The sequence below is a fragment of the Sebastes umbrosus genome, chromosome 14 (assembly GCF_015220745.1).
Source record: "Sebastes umbrosus isolate fSebUmb1 chromosome 14, fSebUmb1.pri, whole genome shotgun sequence".
Lineage (NCBI taxonomy): Eukaryota > Metazoa > Chordata > Actinopteri > Perciformes > Sebastidae > Sebastes > Sebastes umbrosus.
The window spans coordinates 28,400,913-28,420,978 of record NC_051282.1 but is presented as its reverse complement, the minus strand read 5'-3'; positions in this window follow the sequence as shown (position 1 = coordinate 28,420,978).

The window sequence follows — 20,066 nt, the reverse complement described above, 5'->3', positions numbered from 1 at the left end:
GACTTTTTCTTGTTATACAGTATTTTACATGGTTATATTGGTACTTTTACTAAAGTAAATGATCTGAGTGCTTCTTCCACCACTGGTCCATGTGTCCATCACTATTCATACCACCTCACCTGTAGTCAGGAAGTCTGGAAATCAACACATTCTCACTCCCAACTCGTCAAATACCGCCGCTTGGTCGGTGCCCCTCGGCATCGGAGACCGACGCACGGGGTACCCCTCCTGCATTACTTTTGGACGGACCAGGGACGGCGTATCAATATACACTCATTACATGCATAGTGTCCTTCAAATTAAACTAACGTTTTCACAGAAAGTTAGGTTTAGGCAACACAGACACTTAGGTTGGGTTAGGAAACGGTCGTGGTTAACGTTAAGTTCACAGAATAACGACTTACGGAACTGATGATACCAACGAGTCAGGTGACTAACGACTGACGTGGCAAAATAAGTTACTTTTAGTTTCATACGGGACACGAACGGTGGTCTCCTTGTTGAAAGTCTTGTTGTTTTTTTGACTCATCCACCACCCATCCCGCCCGCCCTGAACGGACTCTCACGCTATTAATACTACGTCACTTGCTCCGACCGTCGAATAACGCCGTGGGTGGGTTTACATTGGAGTCAGTTGAAAGCCCGGTTCGTCACATACTGTCGCTAAAAAGCGTCAGTTTCCAGTGCCGAGGGGCGCTGCACAATCGGCGGTATTTGACGAGTTTGGAGTGATGGTGCCTTCAGATGAAACTTGTGAGCTTGTGTTTACAACATGGGAAGTCAGTACACGATATGCTTGGCGTTCAAGTGGTTAAGTCGTGAGAACTGCTAAGCAACGACAATATTAACGTTACTGTCGGCGTCTAGAAGCAACAGAGGCTAACAAGTGTGTGACATAATGCAGGAAATGCAAAGACATAATGAAAGAGGAAAAAGATGAGGCCTTTGGGAATATCAACATTTTCCTGAGACATATTATAAAATTAAAAAAAGAATTACAATATTCGACTAAAATTACATTATATATACTTATTATGTACCGAAAAATGAACTTCTATGGCCTCCACCATTTATGAAAATCACGCCAGAACTCGTGAACTCTGAGGTTTCAGTAACTTTCCACTTACGAGGTCGTGAATACGTCAAGAGGGGGGCGTTCATATGGACTCTTTCTCGTGAACAAGGTAAACACGACCTCATTTGAAGACCGGGTTGTGGAAACCAATGTTGGAGAATCCGGCATTGCCAGGAACCTGCAAGTTATCATTCTCACCAAACGTCTGCTGTTGTTTTAGGTTCTGATTGGCTCCCTCTTTACTGCTTTACTCCACATCACAGCGTCCAGTTCTCTCCAATCGAGGAGCTCTGCCAACGTAGCCGAGCCCTCATGCCAACGGAAATGGCCGCCTCTAATTTAGCTGAACCGGCTGCATTCCTCGCCTAAAACAAAGCCGTTGCTGTTCACCATATTAAGGCGATCTTGCAACAGATACCAGCTCCACGTTGAGACGGACTCTAATCCTTCTTTTCACGCTGGCCTCTCGGTCCTCATCCAGTTGTACTACAATCGTCGACTGAACTCCCTCGGGCGTACGCACTCTTCATTTTTCTGGCCTTAATAGTGATAACGCATTTTATAAATAACACATGTTTCATTAAATGCAAATCTCAAAGGGGGAATAGGGGGATAGAGCCGCGCTGTAATTAAAAGGAGGTAAAAACAACATGCAGGGAAAAGGCAACAACTAAAGCAGCGGGATGAGAATTAGTGGTTGGCTCTTTAGTAACCTAAAAATACTGCAATAAACATAAAAATATAAAAAAAGGATTTGTTTGAATGTGTGTGATGTGCCTTCAGGTGGTCGGGAAGTGCGTTCAAGAGGAACAAAGCAGCTCTTCCGAAACTCGAAACCCCCCTGTGGTTCATGGAGGATTAGACTGGACGCTCAGCTTGACAAATGTTGGTTTTAGAGGTTATTTCCTTCATGTTTACATCTGTCTAACTAAGTTTCCCTCTTATTCACACTCCTCATTTCCTTTCCCCTCCTCTTCCTCTCCCTCACACTCTCTCTGCCTGAGCCTGCCCTGACCCAGACGTCTGTTACCCGTCTGAGCTCCTGCCAGATTCCTGCGAGGGGAGGAATGCACGAGAGGGCCTCGCCGAGCCACAATTAACATTTCGTCGGTGCAGCGCCCACACCTATGCAGGGTGCTTAATGATGGCATATTCATGAAAAGCAAATATTTGCACAGGAAAGCTGTCTCCCAGCGACCGGCGAGGAGGAGAAGAAGGGGAAGATAATTGAAAGGAGCTTGCGGCACTTCTAAAAAAAGGGCGAGAATGAGAGATTAAAAAAAAAAAAAAAAAAAAAAGGAGAGCTGAGATAAATGGAGGGCTTTAAAGAGGCTGTTGGTAGCGAGAGGATACCATGTGAGGAGTGTGTAGTGACAGGAGAAAACCCTCACAGTGGGGGGACGGCAGCACACGCTGGGAGAGCATCAGCAACAGTAGTGAAAAAAATCCTGGCAAATCAGACGGAGAGGACAGGGGGAGGAAGATAGAGAGAGAGAGAGAGAGAGAGAGGGGGGAGGGTGGGACAGGTAGAGGGAGATATTTCTTTAGCAGAATGTTACAGGCCTGTGTTTTTCTGTGTCTTTTCTGTTTTGCCTGTGATTCCCCAGGTACTGCAGTTTCTCCGCAATGAAATGCTGAAATGCATCGCTAATAATCATAGACGCAGTTCGAACTTTAAGGTAGGGGGTTCACAAGAAAAAAATTGATGGGGAATGTAATGTGTACAACACAGAGAGGTCTAATGTATTGGGATGTGTGTCGCTTACATATTACACCCTCCAAACAGAAAGCGACGCCAGCAAGCGTCAGTGACAAAATCAGTTTGATTGCATTGTTTTCTACCGGAATTAACTAACTGACTGCAAGCGACGAAGCACTGCGCAGTGCGCCGTTTTGAGCTGAACTTTTGTCAGACACTGTTTATATTTATTCGTTATTCCAACGGATGATGAACAATGATTGGTGAAGTTGAAATGACAATACGATACCTCCTCATTTCACTGCAAACACCTAAATAAGGAGGCAGCTGGCTGGAGGGAGATCACCAGGAGATTGTCTGAAAGTTTACTGTTGGCTGTATTGTACGTTATTTTCAGTAAATATCGCAGTATAAAACCTGTTTTCTGTTTAAAAAAATACAAACGTTGGAAGAGAGCAAGTACTACTCACCCATCTTTTAAGTGGTCATGTCTCGAGTCTGATCTTGACCGCACAGCTGATGGTACGTGGTTTGTTTACATGGCATAACAGAAGTGCATATTTAACGGTGTGTGGACAGAGTGTCCGATGTTATTAGGCTATAAGTAAATAAAAATACCACAAATCTGTCTTGGTTTCTTATTCTGTCAATATGAAGACACAACAAGGTCGATATTATTCATTATTACAATAAATTATTAGTTCTACGTTATTATAAAAAAATATATAAATGCATTTCTAGCGGGTTCAGTGAGCCCCCTGAACCAACGCAAACTGTGCCTGTGCTAATCATTGCTGGGCTATAAAGACGGCGAGTGACATTCGGTCAGAGTCAATGGACCAGTGGTTGACGTGCGACAGTGAAAAACCAATTACTTTGTACGTCTTATGTAACCTGCGATACGTGAACTATTATAGTTTGTTTTTTTGTTGTAAATTTCAGTGCTTGTTTGATATTTAGGTTAATAAATCCCTCTTTATTTTCACTTACATCTCAGTTTCCTTGCTTCTTTTTCCCCGGTTTTAATTTCATCATTACTACCCTCAATCAGGGAACGTAAAAATTAGGGGGCTCGTCCGGGATTTGAACCCAGGACCTCTCGCACCACAAACGAGTATCATACCCCTAGACGTAACACAGAAAAACAGAGATTTGTTTAAAAAAAAGAAAGAGAAGAGGAAGAGTTGACAAAGGATAGAGAGAAGGAGAGATGATACACTGACTGGTTTTCCAAGAGGAGCAGACTGCATACCGTCCTCCATTTCCCCAAAGAACATCCCTCCCTACTGCTGCCCCCAGCTGGGAGCGCACACACACACACATGCACACACATGCACACACACACACATCTCGCCTGACTGTCTGGTTGGGGGAGGGGAACGCTGAGATGCAGGGAAACGGCGAGGGATAGTGATGGAGAGGGGAAAGAAGAAGAGAGGGATGCAACAAGAAGCGGAGGAAGAGAGGAATGCGAGCAGAAAAACAAAAGAAAAAAAATGACACGTGGCGTGCCTGTGTGTGTGTGTGTGTGTGTGCGTGTGCGCCTCCACCTGCACTGCAATGCTTACATAGTAAATCACCCACCTGACTCAGCATCACACACATTCACACTCACACCTCACTATTCATCATCCATGTTCTCCTGCCCGCCGCCACACACAAAATTCCAACAAAATCCCCCTGCAGAGAAGTAATTCAGGAGTCAATAACACGGTACACATGCACCCCTCGAAAACACACACACACATGCACCATCCCCCCTCCAAGCACACACACATATATGTGTGTACACACATGAACGAGACAGCTGGAGCTATCAAACCAAAGCCTGTGAGAGCCAGCTTTCTTCAGATGGATTTGAGATGTGGGCTTTACCGTATCATCTGCCAGCACGCTGCTGGGAATGAGACGTCACGTTCATAACAGCCTACTGCCTTATAAGGCAATTATCTCTCTCTCTCCTCTCTCTTCTCTCTCTCTCTCTCTATCTCCCCTTCAGTGGGGGGAGGGATGAGTGGTTTCAATTATGTGCAACAAAGACCAAATTAGGCACCTGGCAATTTCAATATGGCCTCTTTCTCTGCGTTAAGTTGATAGGATGTGGTTTTGATGGGGAGGTAATGTGGCCGCATCTCAGTCTCATGGATGAACACATGCATTTGTTTGCAAGGTGGTAAACAAGTTGCTTTTGAATAAGGCTGTCAATTGATTAAAATATTTGAATCATGATTAATCGCATGATTGTCCATAGTTAATCACGATTAATCGCAAATTTATCACACATTTTTTAATCTGTCCAAAATGTATCTTAAAGGGAGATTTGTCAAATATTTAATACTCTTATCAACATGGGAGTGGGCCAATATGCTTGTTTTATGCAAATGTATGTATGTATTATTATTGGAAATCAATTATCAACACAAAACAATGACAAATATTGTCCAGAAACCCTCACAGGTACTGCATTTAGCATTAAAAATATGCTCAAATCACAACATGGCAAACTGCAGCCCAACAGGCAACAACAGCTGTCAGTGTGTCAGTGTGCTGACTTGACTATGACTTGCCCCAAACTGCACGTGATTATCATAAAGTGGGCATTTCTTTAAAGGGGAGACTCGTGGGTATCCATAGAACCCATTTACATTCACATATCTTGAGGTCAGAGGTCAAGGGACCCCTTTGAAAATGGCCATGCCAGTTTTTCCTCACCAAAATGTAATGTAAGTTTGGAGCGTTATTTAGCGTCCTTCGCAACAAGATAGTATGACATGGTTGGTACCAATAGATTTCTTAGGTTTTGTAGTTTCATATGATGTCAGTATGTTCACTCTAGCTTTAAAACTGAGCCCACTACAACCTAAAAATCACAAGTTGCGTTAATGCGTTAAAGAAATTTGTGGCGTTAAAACAAATTTGCATTAACTCGTTAACTGTGACAGCCCTGGAAAAAAAGATCACATTTCTTAAATTTGAAAAAAAAAACGAAGATGCTCTTTTGTTCTTATCAAGAAAAGCAAACTCTGCACATCGCTGTGCACATTCCATTATGCCGGTCACACAAAGGCTCAGCAGCAGGCCGTGATCGATCCGCCCGCAGCAGCTCTGAGGGCACATTGAGACTCTACTCTCATTGACTACTTTACAATCAATAGTAGCTGATTACCGGCTGTAGAAACTCACTGGGGTATCTGACGCTGCTCTGCTGCTGCGATCGGGCACTCGGTTTCACACACAGGCCACAAATAACACAAGATATACAACCAGTTGCTGCACTCAAATGCTCTTTCTCTCTCCACTGCATAATGCACACACACACTGTAATGTAGATAATCTCCCTAATGAGGGATGGCAGGTTGCAGCTGTATGGAAGCTGTCATCTGTCGGACAGTACGGCCCGCACACGAGGGCCGTGAGATATGGATTTCGCTGCAGACATAACTACAAAAGTGTGAATGCAGGTTTTTTATTTAAATTTCCTTTTTTTCCTCAATTTAGTTTAGCACCATCCAGCCGTTAAGCCCACCATTATCTCCTGACACCATATTTGAACACCCCCAAGTCAAGAATGGAAAAATCAACTCTCCATCGTGTACGAGTGTGCACTCAACCATCCCCTTTTTTCCATCTCCATGTATGGTGCTGCAGCGTAGCTGCGAGGGGACCTTCCTCTCGGTCTCTGCACCTCGCAGGCAGCTCGTCGTCTAATCCACTGAGCTGCTGAGGAAAGAGTGCTGACGGTGCCCTTTTCCACCGACTATCTCCTAATCCAGCAGGCTGCGGGTCTGGGAGTATAATCCCGGATTAGGGACTCCTCCCCGTGGAGCGACCATAGGGTCCCTCGTGGGGGCCCCCCCCCCGTCACAGTCAGCTGTGCCTGAGGCGCCGGTGCCTTTCACATGGTGAGAGAACACAACAGCCAATCCAAAAACAGGCAAACAGTGTGTGATTAGGATTGAATTGCATCAGACCTCGCCTTGTCGCCCTGAGGGGAGCTGCGGCGCTTACTGGAGATGAATAATAGTAAAGAGGGATAATGGTGGATAGGCCCTTGTGATGTTACAAGTGCTTTTCATTTGAGGTGACAAAGATTTGGATTGGAGAACGGGAGGAATTGAGCCCCCAACGAAGCACTTTGTTAGCACAGGATACACTCTAATTGGTGCATTGTTGGAAATGACAGCTATTGTCTTAATGAGGACCCTGATGTTTGTGTGTGTGTGTGTGTGTGTGTGTGTGTGTGTGTGTGTATTCCCACTTTAACCTTCCTTAACACAAGTGTTCTCAACAGAAAAGAAGCCACATATGAGCAGCTAAGACACAAGCCAGGAATGAATGTGAAAAGCTACAAAAGGATGCATTCACTCTAAATCAGGGCTGCCCAAAGCAGGGCCCGCGGGCCAAAGTTGGCCCGTTATAAGGTTTGATTTGGCCCACCGATATTTCTAGCGATATTTTCTTTTTTTATGAAAAGACTCGCGGATTGCTGGAATCCTGACCGACTTTACTGTCTTTCAAAGGCTGTAGCAGGTTTAGATTATATGAAACTAGAAAACATAAGGAATCCGATCAAGGCTAAATAACGCTCCAAAGTTGGGCTAAATTTTGGCGAGGAAAAACTGGCAAGGCCGTTTTCAAAGGGGTCCCTTGACCTCTGACCTCAAGATATGTGAATGAAAATGTGTTCTATGGGTACCCACGAGTCTCCTCTTTACAGACATGCCCACTTAATGATGATCCCATGCAGTTTGGGGCAACAACATGCAGTTTTTTTCATGCAGAATAAATGTGTTATTTACACCTATTGTAAAAATGGTGTATTTGAATATTTCTGCCTGCTGGGGTCCCTAAATAGTCTTGGGATTGCATGAATTGGGTAAGACTGGAAATGAGCCCAATTGTATTCAGCAGGTGGGTTTTAAGGGGTTAACTATGTAAAAGCTAAAAGAATATTCAATTAGGGGAACTTGGGATCCGAATAACATTTTGCATCTTGGTGGGCAATCTTGAGAAACCAGCAAGAGTACACTAGATTTTTTTGAATTATCCAACCAAAAAAACCGAGCCCAGTGTTGCCAACTCTTTTCCAATGAAAGTAGCTAGCAGCACTAGGTCCTTACATCTAGCAAGAAAGTCACCAAGTCTGCAACACCGACAGCCTGTCGCTTCAGGCCTCACTTCAAATCCACTCCCCCAAAATGATCATAATGAACGTGAACGGTGAACATGGCTGTTAGTACTCACTGCTGTCAAGCTAGCAGCTTGTGGAAGACTCCAGTGACCCGCAACGAGTGCATAGGCAGATAGGTAGACAGGTAGCCCATCCAATCATTACATTCGGGCCGAATGAAATGATTGGACAGGTTGATTACAGTCCCGCGACAGCCACAGATTGTTTTCTATTTTTTGTCAGAGCATTTGATTTATTGATATTTCAACAAATGTAATAAAAAATGTTTGTAAAATCTTGAGCAACCCTACCTTCAACAATAGGCTACAATACAATAGGTGTATGCTTTAGGCCCGTGGCCCACCATTAAGTTCCAGTTTTGGCCCTCCAAGCGAAAATGTGTGGGCACCCCTGATCTAAATGGATCAAAAGAATTTGAAGGAAGTCATCACATCGCCACAGATATGACACATAGCTTATTTACGCACATTTCAGACGTCAACATATTTCATCCATGAGTCAAATAAAAAAACAACATGGAATGTTTCCCAAATAAATGAGGTTTAAAAACATAAAGTGAGTTGTTCACAGTTTGCGGGCGACTACAAAGCGACCAAACTGTCTGCTGGGAAGCCACAGAGATTCTCCAGACATTAATAAGGGAATAAACCCACGAGAGGTATCACGATCTTCTGACCGAGGTAGGATGTGTCAGAGCCACAGACTCACGTGGTGGCATGAAGCAGCGATAAGTCATCCACAACACACACAGAGAGTAGAGATGCTGTTACATATTAAATAACAGGAGAGTTTCAATTCCTTTAAATTGATCAGTAATTAAGGTGAAAGACTATTTTCATCATCTGCTGTATTGAAATCAATGACTGGCTGCCAGGCACACACATGGATGCAATTAAATACAAATAAATGATGCTGGTCGGAGGAGGATTCTCCAGCAGGTCAATACAGAAATTTGTATTTCAGTCGGCGTATTAAAGATTGATCCAGAGCTCATCTCGAGGCTGAGAGTCAGGACATGGAGCGTTATTAGCGCGGCTAGACGATCGGTAATCAACAGGCTTTTTCATCTGCGCACGTGACGTCGTCCCTCAGCACACAATCACCAGCTTATTTACCTGCATGGCCGCCCAAGAGAGACGGGTGCTTGCGTCAGTGCACATATCCCTCGGCCCCAGTGAAGCACAACAGGGGACATCAGGGAGGCTTAATGCACTGACGGTGTGTGGACACATCATGGCAACATCACTAATGGTTGTCAGGATGACTTTTAGCTCCAGACTTTCATCAACAACAGTTGATTGAAGACTAGTAGACTGGTGCTACTCTATATGTTTCTTATTGTCAACAAATCACATGGAAAAAAATATTTTAGTCCAACTCTCCTACTGAAGACGCAAAACTTGAAAATGTCTCATAAATATAAAGTTTGATTCTTAAAAAAAAGCTCAGTAATTTTCTGAAATGGCTAACAAACGTTGCTCAAAAATTGTGCATTTGTTGGGGACAAAAAGAAAAGCAGAATTATTGCACATATTTTTAACGTCTCCTCACATAGGGCTGGGCAATATATCGACATTATATAATATTGTAAAAAGTGAGATTTTCAGGTCTTTTACATTATAAAGCAGGTTTAAGTGCTTTATAAATACTGTTAAACTGTCAAAAAGCTCAATATATGGAGAAATACACACAGCTCATATTCAGAAATTGCGCGTTTGAAACAAGCCGTTATGATTTCTGTCCATTTGTGATGTCACAAATATACAATATTTAGACCATTACACAGTTTTAAACGTACAAATTCTAAATGTGTCTCAGTTTATTTCCTGTTTCAGTGTATGTAAATAACATCAGATGACAGGAAGTAAACATGGACCCTAGCTGTTGCCTAGCAATGCAATTCCATTGCAATTCCATTGAAATGCACTAAAACAGAGCGTTTCAGACAGACGGGTAAATACAGGTATATTCAGGCAGACAGTACGAGGAAAATAAAGTTTTTTTTTTAACATTACAGCATGTAAACATGTTCTAGTAGAAACACAAAATACAAGTATGAACCTGAAAATGAGCACGATATGGGATCTTTAATACTTTTTTACTTTTCTATCTTGTCTGCACTCAGCCTCAAGCACTATGGTTCCTGAAGAGGTGAAAAACAGCTCACGTAATGTAAAGTGTCATTACAAGAAAATGGTGAGACATTTTCTAAAACAGCTGGGCATTGTAGTTTTTACCCAACATTACTCAAACAGGAGTAAATAGAGCATTTGTTGTGGACTATTTTCAGCTGTGGATTAATACACATTTTCACTAGTGATTATTTACAGCAGCGGGACAGTGTGTGGAAGGGTAACTAAAAAAAACTCTGCAGTGCCCATGTTCATCATCAGCCCGTTCGCACGAAAAGGCGTATAAATGCCACGATAATGCACAAGACGTTTAGCGTGCAATAAGTACGCCTTTCTTGATTTCTGCGTGTCATTTGTACACCATGTATCCTGTACTGACTGCAATGTAAGCACAGCCGCGTATAAATGCTACGGTACGAGTTAGTGGCGTATTATAGAAAACAAGAAAGACTCCTTTTGGTGGGCGGGTCCAACAAACACAGGACTTTCAACCAGGACACCGGTGTTCGAGACCGTTTTGTTTTGTAAGTTACGTTACTAACAATCGTCACGTGTTTTTTATTGACATTTGTGATGTGTTTTCCGTAGTTGTGTTACATTGTTTCCGTAAGTATATCCTTAGTTTACGTACTTATTTTAAGTCCAACCATGACATTTTACTGTACCCTAACTAAGTGGTTTTCTTGCCTGGACCTAACTGTGGACGTTTGCATGAAGAAATATGTCTTCCAGTTCAAAATGTCACTACTTGATGCTTTTATTAATAGTTTTTAAACAACAATGAGCTCTACAGCACTGGGGAATACGATTTATCGGGCTTTGGATGAACAGGAAGTACTTAGTTAGTGGATCGATTAATTGTTAGATTTGGTCTTTTCAAACAGTTTGTTGATAATTAGAAAAAAGACTAAAAGCATTAAAAGTATATCTAAAATATAAATTAAAAGCACGGGGCATTATATTACAGTATGTGATTTCATATTATTAAAATATGCTTACATAAGAGAAGTCATTGCTGGGGATAATGGATTTTTTGGCAGCAATATAAAAGGCCATGTGCATAAAAATAAAACATCTTTCACAAGCTGAGTTTATAATGCAAAAAAACACATTTTCAATCTTCTATGATTCACAGAGCTTTTATAATAACAGAATAAATACAAAGCTGAGTCTTAGTCATTCATTTCCTCCCTTGTTCTGCCTCCAACAAAATATGCAAACACACACATCGATATAAATGTGTGTTTGCAGTCACAAGCACACACACCTGCACTCTCTCTCTGTGTGTGTGTGTCACACTCACTCAACGTAAACCAATTGCAGAGTTAATGCGGCACATACCACGCTCTCCAATCCATCATAACACCTGTGACATATCTCAGAAGCATTCAGCATGGCAAAGACTCAAAACAACCCGTGAGCTCTAAAATACACAGAAAGTCAGAACATATATCTTCACCTCCGTCACCCTCAACCCTCCCGACTGCCAGCTTCCCCTCCCGTCCGCCTGCAGCTATTCTGAGAAACACCTCATTTTCATTTCAATCTTCTTGCGTGATGCAGAGCGTGGCTGCCATACGGCGTCTCCTTCACCTAAACGCCGCTAACAGTTGAATAGAGCACAGACGGCTTCAAAGAGCGACTATATTGTCATGATAAGAGGCCAAGTCAATCTATTCGCATTCGAGGGTGAAGAGACGTACATCTATTTCTGTGTCTTCTTACGTGAATAGAAAGAGGAGAGTGGAGGGTACAGATGGCAGCAGTGATCTATGCATGTCACACTTGATCGCTTAGTATGTCTAAAGATATCAGTACCTACAAGCAAATCACATGCCACATTCTTTCAACGCTGCACCTTTTCTGAATATACCGTGTTGAATATTGCCAAGGTCTGAAGCTTAAGCAGAGCAGAGAGGCAATAATTCAGCGAGCAGATTCTTTCTTGATGCCGTTACAAATCCAGGCTGTGGAGGGACACGGTTCTCATACTTGTTTAATAGGTCTTCCTGAGTAAATCCAATAGGTGATGACCCCACATTTCTCATCTGTGAGTGTAGTAGAGGTTGAGATTTCCTGACTTTTAGCCCGATGGCGACATGGGTTTTGTTGCTTTTTAATTTCCTCCTTTTAGTTAATAAAAACAAAATACAGCAAACATCCAAAGGCTGTTTATTCCCTTAACATCTAAAACACAACTGGTGTTATAGTCTCATCCATAGGACAAAGAACGTATATTGCCAAGAAGTGAAAGACAATTCAAAAAGACATCAGCGCCCAGCAGCAGAGCTACGCTTCCACCATTTTGGACTGAAAGCGACTACCGGACTCCAGCAAAACGTCCGCCGCACAAAAGTGAAACAAAATTATTTATATTCTATTGTCATATTCTACCAAAATGGCCTGTGTTGAACAATAAAATATTATAAATATAATAAGAATTTAGTCCAAAATGGCCGCAGCAGCAGTTGTAAAAAAAAAAAAAACACCGGAGTTTCGTCTCTTTGCTTCTATACTCTTTGACACTGTGATGATATATGTGTGCAGAGTGTTTTACAACATGCTGGGTTTATGGTGCAGATAGCATCCATATTGGAACACTTGTTTTATTATTTATTTATTCAGCCATTTTTGAATGCTTTTTATTAAGTTTTTATTGTGTGAATATGGTTTCATTTTATGTTTTTACCACTTGTCTTTATGTCTTTGTGTCACCATAGCAAATTCCTATCAGCTACAATAACAGGCTGTTCTCATACACCGTACGAAGCTATACCTACAAAAAGTAAATGCACTGTATTTGTTTATATCTCATTAAATTAATTTGTATAGAATACATGTAATTGTAAACCAGGAAGTATAAAGAGCGTAGGGAGGAGGTCGGCGTGGATGGGTGGGTCAAAAAACACCGGACTTTCGCCCAAGAGACCGGTGTTCGTAGCCCGTGTGAAACCAGAAGTCAACGTTGATTTATTTATCACGTAACTTCCGTACTTAAGTTACGTCACTTCCCGTGTTATTTTAACCCAAACCACCATCTTTTCCTAAACCGAACAAAGTAGTTTTGTTGCCTAAATCTAACTAAGTTGTGTCCTGTGAAGACAGAAGTTTACTTCGAAAAGACTGGAGCAGAAATTGACACGTGCGTCACATGTTGCTGGACATTGGTAGGAAAATTCACGAACAATTAGGAATTATTTAAGAGATAGATATATCATACGAATCGTTGTATGAGGATACGTCGACAATGAAATGGCGATAAAGTATCATACATTTTTAATCTGGGTCAAGCTCTAAAAAACACGTCCATGTCTCCAGTTTGCAACGCAGGCTTTGTCTTTAACAATTTGTACAATTAGTCTCCGAGAATAAGCCGAGACATTCAAGTGATCTCGCTTCAGTCATTTTCTCTGACTTAATCAAGCACTTCGAGAGCCACAGAAAACATTGTCAAGTCAAGTCAAGTTTATTTATATAGCTCAATATCACAAATCATAAAATTCACCTCAGGGGGCTTTACAATCAGGAGAGGATACGACACCCTCAGTCCTTTACAGTACGACCCTCACATCGGATGAGGAAAAGCTTTACCAAAAAAAATTAGGAAAATAGTACAACAATTTGCACAAGACGTGCACCCCCTCATGACTATTACATTTCATTTAATGTATAAATCGGAGGAGTGCCCCTTTAATAATGTATCTCTCACGGATCTACATGTACGTAATACAATATATCAGAGCCCTTTCATGGCAGTCTGTTTCAATAATCTCTGAATGATCTCTTGAAATTCATGTCAGAGTTGAGACGGAACATAAAAGATGTAAAATCTGTATATATAATGACAAATAATGACGCCATAAAATCCCAACAGCGTGTTATCAGACACTCTGACGGATCAGTGTGTGCCCCTAGAAGGCCCATTAACACCTCCAGAGGGTAGAGCCCAGCCCCCTCCATAAACAGCCCAGCCGGAGGTCCTTCCTAATGGGCTAAGCTCATTCCCAGCCTGTGCCTGCTCCAGGTGTGGAAGCAGAGCCCAGTAATTGATAATTAGGGAGCAATAACCCGGCGTTCAATGCCGGCCTCACGACAGGAGAGTGGCCAGACCCCCACACTGTCAGTCAGGGGGCAGGGGAAACGGGAGGGCTGCAGTTCAACAAGGGGAGCTATTGGTAGGGGGGGTTTGAGGAAAGAAAGAGGTGGTTTCTTGTACAAATAGGCAGGTTTTGATGGCAGCGTATGATGCACATGGAAAGGCTGATAGAGCACAGACGGAGTATTTACTCCGACACAAAGAGCCTCCACAGAGCTGGAGTGCTTTGCGTATAGGTTACTGATAGCGTCTGTGGTGCTCATGCAGAATGAGGTTGTAACACGCCGGGGGAACAACGGGTCGGCCATTTCGTTCCATACACACACACACGTTTTTTGTCTTATCAATCATAATGACGTACTAAAAAATTCTCTAATCTAACTCTGTGTAGAAATAAGCAAAGTGCCTCCAACGAGCAGTAGGCTTTTCAACAGGGTGATACAGTTTTTTATGGCAATCCACGTGTTGCTCCATCATCCACAGTCATTCAGCTCTTAGCTCTCTAAAAACTGCATTAGTCGCTCATATGACGCAAAGAGGCCAAAGATTTGAGTAATGAGAAGTGGCGTTTTATTCATTTATGTATTTATTGTCATTTTCCCTTTATCGTGTTTTCTGCTGTAGCGATGCATTAGCCCCTCAGTGACGCTATCAATCAGGGGCTAATGGGTTGTAATTGGAGGCAGACATGCCCCCCCACATCAGAGGCAGCGGGGTCTCTGGATAGCACAATAATCACACGTACAGTAGAGAATTACTTACAGTGGATTAGGTCCCTCGGCGATCTCGGGGTACAGGTTAACATCATTTACAACTCGTTTTCCCCCATTGAAACTCATAATACTCATCCCGGTGATGTCTTACATTAATCAACCAGGTTAAAGGTTAAAACACAGAGACAAGAGAGAAATGAAAGAGAGTTTCAGACTCACTGGGAATGAAAATACTCCCGACTGTTTAGTCTGGATCATAGACTGTATTATAAGAAGTGGACGTAGTCACCCATTGGTTTGTGGACTACGGTTTTGAAGCCTTGAGTTTGGCATTTTGGCCGTCCCCATTTTGTTTTTTTGCAACCAGGAGTGACACGAGAGGGTAGAGCTAAGTACAACCGAACGCTGAATAAGACGTTTTTAGGTGACCAGAAAGGTTTAACTTCCATGAACTGAAAACACGCTGTGAAAGGGTTAAAGTTCAAAACACGGAAAACTCCCAGACTGGACAACGCCGACCTGTCAATCACGAGATAGCCACGCCCTAAAGCATCCCCTGCTTTATGGTCTATTTAACTCTAAACAGGACCATAACTTACTAAATGAACATCATGCTGTATTGAAGAAGACTTGAAACTAGCTGATTGAGACGATAAACTCATGTTTACAATGTTTACTGAGGTAATAAATCCAGTGAGAAGTAGGCTCATTTTCTCATTGACTTCTATACAATCAGACTTCTTTTTGCAACCAGAGGAGTCGCCCCCTGCTGGCTGTTAGAAAGAATGCAAGTTTAAGGCACTTCAGAATCGGCTTCACTTTTCAGACCCTGGAGGTTGCCCATTGCGGTTTTAGCTGAAAAAAATAAGCTAATAATAATCAGTCCAATATCAGAAATGTTGGGTTAAAACCAACATTATTTTCATGTTTGCTTGTCAAAGACGTGAACCGAGAGGCTCGCCGAGTCGCCGATGCATCGCCTATCAGACTTAATGTGTGACCGGTCGAGGAGCTGCAGCCAATGAGAGCACAAGACACGGGATGAGGGGGAAACCTGACGGAGGGGTCACCTGTTAGTCATCCAAAAACCTGAGGAATTCTACATTAACAGCTAAATAACTTTTTTATAGCTGTATTGAAGCAATTTCATTGATAAAAAAAAATAGTGCAACGTTGTGTTACATCAAATTCATTGATATTCAATACATTTTGAATATTTTCTTATGAATTGTTGACATTTTTTCCATCCAGCACTGATGACAAAATGTGCTTCAATCCTAAAACACAGAATTCAGAAAAATTAAAAACACGGAATCTGGAGAAAAAAAAAAGAAGGGATTTCATAGGTCCCTACTATGAAAGCCCCCTGGTGGCTATTAGAAGTAATGCAGAAGGCACTCAAAACCGGAGGTTGCCGCCCGGTCTGGATTCCCAAAAAAAAACACATTGAGAATATGTTTGGGTCTTCCAGAGAAAACTGGTTCAAATAGTGTTTTCCTGGAACCAGTAAACCAGAATACCTGCGCTGCCGGAGCCATTCCCCAAAGACGGCTGTCAGCCCCGAGTCTTCCTTTCGCTTTCAAGGAGCCAGCCACCTGACGACGGTGTCTGATGCTATCTCCACAGCTGTCTGTGACAGTCAGTTGATCGCTGTCAAATGCCTGAGCCATCACACACACACACACACACACACTGTCAAACAGCAACAACAAACAGCCAAGGCTGATAAGACTGTAGGTTAAACTCTGGGAAACACACCGTCTGCTTTGCTGCCTTTTTCTCATGGGAGGCCTTATATTGTTTGTCAGAAAACTGGAATGGAAATCCCCCGTGAGGCTGAATTCACACCTCATCTTTTTTTCATCTTTGCAGAGTTAAAGGAAGAAACACTACAAACAACAACTTCTTTAGTTTATACTCGCTGCTTAGGGGGGAACATGTGTGTCAGTGCTTTGGACTGGAAGTAGCAAAGCTGGTCAGGTGTTATGGATTTCTGAAATTTGGGAATGGACATTGCATTTATAAAACGCCTTTGTAGTCTTTTTCGACCACTCAAAGCGCTTCAGGATCTAATCTAAATGCTCATTCACACACACATTTAACACACCGATGGTACAGCCTTCGGGAGCAATTTGGGGTTCAGTATCTCGGCCAAGAACAACATCTTCCGATTAGTGGACGACCCGCTTTACCTCCTGAGCCACAGCAGCCCCATGGGAACTATATCACATGTAACTACAACTGTAATAGAAAATCTTATAAAAAGGTACAGTATAGCCACATTTTTAAAACTACATACAGATTCGCTGTTTTCACACATTCAGCAGCTCAGAGCCCCAAATCTAGAAAAGGATAGCAAATTAGCCCTTTAGCAGATGAAACCAGATTTTTTTCTTGAGCTGAGGTAACAGCGGCTACAGATAGATAATACCACTGATGACGTAACATTAACAAAAATACTTTTTAATCAGCATCACAGTAGTTTTTGAGAAAAATCACAATTTCCCGCCGAGGAGAAATTTTTAAAAGGTTTTTGCTTGAATCGTCGTCTAGGCTCAAAGAACTGCAGGAGTCACAGGTGCAAACTAGGACTGTCAAAGTTAACGCAAATTTGTTTTAATTTGTTTAACACATTGATGCAACTTTTAGGTTGTGGGCTTAGTTTTTAAACTATAGTGAAGATACTGGCATCATATGAAACTATAAAAACCTAAGGAATCCATTGGTACCAACCATGTCATACTAGCTCGGCGCTAGGAAGGCTAAATAACGTTCCAAACGTACGCTAAATTTTGGGGAGGAAAAACTGGCATGACCATTTTCAAAGGGGCCCCTTGACCTCTGACCTCCAGATATGTGAATGTAAATGGGTTCTATGGGTACCCACGAGTCTCCCCTTTACAGACATGCCCACTTTATGATAATCACATGCAGTTTGGGGCAAGTCATTTATGCTAAATGCAGTACCTGTGAGGATTTCTGGACAATATCTGTCATTGTTCTGTGTTGTTAATTGATTTCCAATAATAAATATACATACATTTGCATAAAGCAGCATATTTGTCCGATCCCATGTTAAATACTCGAGAAATCTTCCTTTAAGGTACATTTTGAAAAGATAAAAAATGTGTGATTAATTTGCGATTACTCGCGATGAAATATTTTAATCGATTGACAGCCCTAGTGCAAACATGAGAAAGCTGGAAAAAATGACCTATTACGCTTTATTTGAGCTATCGGTACATTTTGTATCTGTTGCATGGTGACAAGTTTTTTCTTGTTTATTATCAACCTAGTTACATCTTCTCACATAAATCCAAAGAAATCCGTTGGCTTTGTTCCAACTCAACTTGTCTGCTCTCCTTCCTTGAGTTCACTTGGTTATTGATGTAACGGCTGCTTGAAAACCAAGTAAACAATTTCAGGAAGTTGGAAACTCTGTCTTGCAGCTTCTTTCTCGTAAAACTGGTTCGCAGAGCAGGCAATCACAAGGTATAAGCACGTTGTTGTTGTTGGCTTCATTTCAGGGCGAAAGGTTCACCTCTAGCATTGTATTTACGTGTTATAAATTTCCTCATATGATGTCAGCAGCACGAGACAAATCTAGTAGCTGCTCCATAAATAACTTCCTGGTCTGAGATGTTTGAGCTTGCTAATTGGCATTGTATTTTACATCGTTGGAAAGCCTGTTTATTAGCACTGTTTACCATTGGCAGAGCATTTTGGCAAATGTTTCTTGGGCGCTTCCCACATAATCAGCTGTGCTGCTCATCCCACAAATGCATGATCCTTACAAGTTGGACATCACTGTGAAGGTAAATAAACAGGCTTTCCAACCATGTAAAATACAATGCCAATTAGCATTGTAACAACGGAGAAATAATTGACAAAACACAAGTTTCCGAACTTTTTCCCCCCAGTTTATATAAGATATGCAAGTTATACTGTTTTAAAAACAGAGGCTTCAGCTTTCATAACCCATAAACCAACTGTATGTTGTCCAAACAAGGTCTCATTACAAAGTATTTTAACGATGAAGTAGTACAGATGGGTTCCTTGTATACAAACTTACTGGGTGCGTGGCATTCAGGGGGCAAAACCACCGTCACCACCATTGTAATCAACGTAGATTTGTTAATAGTCTGTTTATTGTCTGTTTATTGTCAATGCTGTATTTACTGCTCCTATTTTTATACTTTCTATTTAAATGGTTCATATTTTGTGACACTTTGTTTAGCTCTTTTTTTACTGTTAGCTGATGCATCTTGTTTTTTTCACTATCCCCTTTGCTGCTGTACACTGCACATTTCCCCACTGCAGGACTAATAAAGGAATATCTTATCTTATCTTATCTTAGCATTGTCTGCACAATCTTGTTGACTATACTAGGGTCCTGCAGAGTCCGACCACCAGATACCATCATCATATGACGTATTATTATGTGTCCAGCCTTGCATACTGCAATATTTCCTACTTAGCGTACAAAATGTTATGTTAGTATGACATTTCGGACGCATCCCTCGTCATCTCTGCTACACATTCAATGCCTTCTGCCCCCTAGTTGCGCGCGCATCTCTGTGATGACGTTGCACAGAAACCCGTCTATAAATATAACCTTACAGCAAGTTGTGTTCAAAACATCCAGGACAATTTTCTCGTCAGTCTACGATAACATGTTTGGTATCGTCGGAAAATAGAAATTCCAAGCTTTCTAAAAAGCATCTAAACGCACCTCAACTCAAAACACACAAAATCCGCTATTAACGGACAAATAAAGCAGTCAAACTTCACATTTTACAGTCACAATGGCACCAATATATGTTCTTTAACAAGTATTTAAACAAAGCTTGTGTTATTTTTTGCCAAAACCGGCAGTTTTAGCTACTTACGGTTCAGTTTGGGCCGCTGTGAGGAGTCAGCCGCCATCTTGCTTTGGTAAGGGCGGTTGGCGTCCAACGGCGGTTGGCGTCCATGTTGCGTTACCACCAACAGTTTAGCAGTTTTTCTCCATTTACAGTGACGAAAAGTGGTCCCATTCTCAACATTGTCTACATATATCCCAGATCAAGAGGGCTGTGTTGGTACAAAACGTCCCCTCAGTGTTGTACGAGTCCATAACGTTTAATAATCTCCTTCTCCGGCTCCTCTTGTAGCTATAAC